The 5000-nt window shown below is 53.7% G+C and overlaps 1 protein-coding gene across 1 annotated transcript in view; it reads left to right on the forward strand.

The window, feature by feature from the left end:
• Window positions 1-2234: 2234 nt before the first annotated feature.
• The window catches only part of LOC134070505 (caskin-2-like), an 81085-nt gene continuing 78319 nt past the window's right edge, over window positions 2235-5000 (forward strand). The window contains exon 1 of the mRNA XM_062526890.1: window positions 2235-2551. The gene's annotated coding sequence lies outside the window, so the exon portion shown is untranslated. The remainder of the gene's footprint in view (window positions 2552-5000) is intronic.

A 5000-nucleotide genomic window follows, 5' to 3' on the forward strand; every position in this document is an offset into this window, starting at 1 on the left:
GCACACACACACCGTCCTCTTGGACACACTCACACACACACGTATGCGCCTACAGTACACACACACTCAGAGGCCCGTTGGACACACACACACACACACACGTACGCGCGCACACACACACTGAGGCCTCTTGGACACACACACACACGTACGCGCACACACACACTCTGAGGCCCCTTGGACACACACACACACGTATGCGCGCGCACACACACTGAGGCCCGTTGGACACACACACACACACGTACGTGCGCACACACACACAGAGACCTGTTGGACACACACACACACACACACACAAACACACACTGAGGCCTCTTGGACCCACACACACAGACACACACTGAGGCCCGTTGGACACACACACACACACGCGCACACACACACGCACACACACGCACACACACACACACACACACACGCACACACACACACACTGAGGCCCGTTGGACCTGCGGGGGGATTGACCAGCACCGCTCGTCCTCCCCTGCCGTCCACCCTGGAGCTGCCGGACCTCACACACACACATACACACACACCTGCTGATGTCCCTCACCACCTGCCCCTCCTCTACCTGCCCCTCTACCTCTACCTGCCCCTCCTCTACCTGCCCCCCCTCTACCTGCCCCTCCTCTACCTCCACCTGCCCCTCTACCTGCCCCTCCTCTACCTGCCCCCCCTCTACCTGCCCCTCCTCTACCTGCCCCCCCTCTACTTGCCCCTCCTCTACCTGCCCCCCCTCTACCTCCACCTGCCCCTCTACCTGCCCCTCCTCTACCTGCCCCTCTACCTCCACCTGCCCCTCTACCTGCCCCTCCTCTACCTGCCCCTCTACCTCCACCTGCCCCTCTACCTGCCCCCCCTCTACCTGCCCCACCTCTACCTGCCCCTCCTCTACCTGCCCCACCTCTACCTGCCCCTCCTCTACCTGCCCCTCCTCTACCTCTACCTGCCCCTCTACCTCCACCTGCCCCTCCTCTACCTGCCCCTCCTCTACCTGCCCCTCCTCTACCTGCCCCTCCTCTACCTCTACCTGCCCCTCCTCCACCTGCCCCTCCTCTACCTGCCCCTCCTCTACCTGCCCCTCCTCTACCTCTACCTGCCCCTCCTCCACCTGCCCCTCCTCTACCTGCCCCTCCTCTACCTGCCCCTCCTCTACCTCTACCTGCCCCTCCTCCACCTGCCCCTCCTCTACCTGCCCCTCCTCTACCTGCCCCTCCTCTACCTCTACCTGCCCCTCCTCCACCTGCCCCTCCTCTACCTGCCCCTCCTCTACCTGCCCCTCCTCTACCTCTACCTGCCCCTCTACCTGCCCCTCCTCTACCTGCCCCTCCTCTACCTGCCCCTCCTCTACCTGCCCCCCCACCTGCCCCTCCTCTACCTGCCCCTCCTCTACCTGCCCCTCCTCTACCTGCCCCTCTACGTGCCCCCCCTGAGAACTGTGATGAGGTTCCTCTTCACACTCCTGAGAGAGAACCATGATGAGGTTCCTCTCTCTCTCTCTCACACACACATACACAAATACAAACACACCACACACACACACACACACACACACACACACATTCATACAAACACACCACACACACACACACACACACACACACATTAATACAAACACACACACACACATTAATACAAACACACACACACACACACACACACACACACTCCTGAGAAGCATGGTGAGGTTCCTCTGTCTGTGAGCTGCGTTGCAGTGCAGGCCTTCCCAAAGCCTTATGCAGCACAATTCGTGCACAGCATGTTTTTTTCTGTCAGAGTCACATTATCATGACTTGTAATCTCGTATTGAACTGCGAGTTCTTTGGTCTCTGTGGTGTTTTGCATTTTTTTTCTGTATAATTCAAGATATTCTCATCTCATTCCGGAAAGCGCCAACCTGTGAAATGACTTAATATATTATGCACCATTTTAATATTTCAGCAGCTTGCTTTCTTTTACATCACGTCTTGAGAGCGCTCCGTGATGAAATGACCTAATTTCTGCGCAGCACGGCGCTTTCAAGTCTCGCTGAAAATTCTCCCGGTTGGTACCGAGCAGTCGGAGCAGCGCGCTGGGACAGCGCAAGGATCGCCGGTGGCAGGCAGACAGCAATGACGGGAAAGAAAAAAAACGGTAGAGTAGGCTAGAGCCGGAGTGGGAGGGTCGAAATCGCGCTGCTGTGCTCCAAGTGGGTTTGGCCAAGTGACAATGTAAATCGCTGCCAAGCTGAGTGTAGTGTTTCTCGCTCCGAGGTGGAGAGAATAACTTCTTACGAGCGTTTATTTCTGTAGCCGATTACGAGTGAAGGATAAAAAAAACCACACACACACACGGCGATAAAGTAGGTTTTGGCGCAACAGCGCTGTTGGAATTGGAGAGGCGCGGATCTGGGCTTTAAAATCGACTTTTGCCGAGTTGCTGTGGAGGTCGAAGAGTGTAGGCTACGACTGGTGTGGTGCGTGGAAGTTGGATTTGGATCGGAGGAGCTGTGCTGCTAACGTCGCCCTGACATCCAACCGCGTTTTCTGGTGTTTTAACAAAGTCCAAGGTAAGAGTTAATAGTCCGTTAACTTGTTGATGTTTATGAGAAGCAGTGGGGTGTTTGTTTATAGTGTTTTTGTCTGTCCTCGGATTACATATGGACGGGTGAAAAAAGCCAAGACAGTCCCAGATGCCATCTGCATAATTTGTTCATAAGCATATCGGTTTAATCGCTAGCTTGCTAGCCATATCTAGCGGGTCGCTAGCTAACCAGACATCCAAACCTAAGAGTTATCACAATTTAAACCAGGGTTTCCTTCTATCTACTAGCTACGTTTCCTAGCTAGCAAGAAGTATCGGTGTACAGTACGTGATGTGGCCATTCGTTTTTTTTCTGCGACTCAGATAGTCAAGTTGAGGCGAAACGCAAAGAAGTTTAACGTTAACGTTACCTATTAAAAGTTCTCAAGGCGACAACGTTACTACTCCAGGCTACTCAGCTACTCAGTAGCTGACAATAATGTGGGCTTGACTAGGAGGATTTGCAGCCCGTTCCTAAAAACCCCACCGGGGGCTACTCGCTCGCTCACTGCAAGTTGATTTACCGCTTAGCGGGACCCCATGTCGCGAGCTGTTTTCGGGATTTGTTGGTCTCCCGGCCAGAGGTTGCGAGCGAGCGCAGTCCCGTTCACCGGGCGGACACGACACGCCACACGTTGTTGTCACAACATGCCACCGCGGCTCGTTATTAGTAACGTGACTTATTGGCACGAGAGGCGAACCGGGAATGCGAAACGAACCGACTCCACTTTTTCTGTCTAGTCCCTGCAGCGACTACATGACACGTAGTAGGCTACCAACTCTGTGTGGCATGACTGGTAATCGGCCTAAATAAGCTGTGTGTGTGTGTGTGTGTGTGTGTGTGTGTGTGTGTGTGTGTGTGTGTGTGTGTGTGTGTGTGTGTGTGTTCGTGTGTGTGTGTGTGTGTGTGTGTGTGTGTGTGTGTGTGTAGCCTAGGCTATTCATTCATGATCAATCAAGCTAATGTGGTTTGTGTAGGATGGTTAATAACCTTCTCGTTATAATAAATTACCAGCTAGCTAGCTGGTGAGTGCTAGATATATTACCGTTAGATGACTTTGCGTGTCTACTACGTGGGTGTAGTGGTATGACTCCAAAGTGTGTGTGAGATTCGATTATGACTGGTGGCTATTCCCACAAATCTGCAGCCTTATCCTCCCAAATTCAATTATGTTAGTTTCGGCCGGTCGGCCTGACCAACTGTAATGCGGCTAATGAAATGGCCGCAGTAAACTTTTCTCCTTGTTGCAGCCTCGCAACAACTGTGCGTAAAAAAACCTCTTCGATTCAATCGGGGTCAGTGAAGAGCGTTCCTTCCGTCCTCCCTAACGGCCTGCAACCGCCTCCCTGCTCGCCTCGCGAGCCCCCTCTCCTTCAGGAGCTCATGCACATCACGGAGCTCCCCGCCAAACTATCCCGAGCGCGCATGAAAGGCCGGCCTTGCCTACCGGCCCCGGGGCGCGAGACCAGAGAGACGCGGCCGCTGTTATTGGGAGTGACAGCTATGCTTACGCTCTGTGTGCTTAGTTGGGTGTGTGTGTGTGTGTGTGTGTGTGTGTGTGTGTGTGTGTGTGTGTGTGTGTGTGTGTGTGTGTGTGTGTGTGTGTGTGCAGACTCGCTGCGTTGCCAGGTTATGTAATGCAGCAGCCCTCCTCACTAAAAGCGCGGAGAGTGAGCAGAGTGCGTGCCATAACGGGCCGTCTCGCGCGCACTCTTCCCCTTTCCGTGCCGCCCCTCGAGCCCGACATCTATTATTCTCGTGCGCTGTGTGTTTTGTCGCCGCCACTGCCGCTGCTCCTCGCGGAGATTGTTGCGGCCGGTCATTACCGACCGATGTTCTCGAGTCAAGACACGATCAAGTTGGTCTGCGCGTGCCATATCTGTACTCGTTACAAAAACGAATGCCGCGACCTCTCAAAGATGAACTTCCGGCAGGTGAAACGACCCAAGACACTCTACGGCGTGTGTGTGTGTGACCCAAGTTCAGCTGCCGTCGCTTTTACATGATTTATTTAAACTCCTAAAACTTCTCACGTGCTCAAAACAATGACTTCAGCTGCCTTGACGTCAGGCCAGCACGTGCCCAGATGTGTGTGTGTGGGGGGTAGTGATATTTGGAGGAGAGGAATGTTCCAGCCTACACTGTCAGCCTGAAAGAGCCTTCTGTGTGTGTGTGTGTGTGTGTGTGTGTGTGTGTGTGTGTGTGTGTGTCAGGCGAATGACAATTCTTCCACTCTACTGGTGTCTACACCCTGATCTGCATTGTTGGGGCTTGTAATGTGATCTGTTTCAGCAGGCCAGGTGTGTGTGTGTGTGTGTGTGTGTGTGTGTGTGTAATGCTCCTTGGAACTTTCCTTTCCTTTCTCATTCTGAAGACCTGAGCTGAAGACCTTTTGCCTGAATGTCGGACAGAGGAGCGTTCCCGTGCAGTGTGT

This window comes from Sardina pilchardus, chromosome 22 (genome assembly GCF_963854185.1).
Source record: "Sardina pilchardus chromosome 22, fSarPil1.1, whole genome shotgun sequence".
NCBI classification, from domain to species: domain Eukaryota; kingdom Metazoa; phylum Chordata; class Actinopteri; order Clupeiformes; family Clupeidae; genus Sardina; species Sardina pilchardus.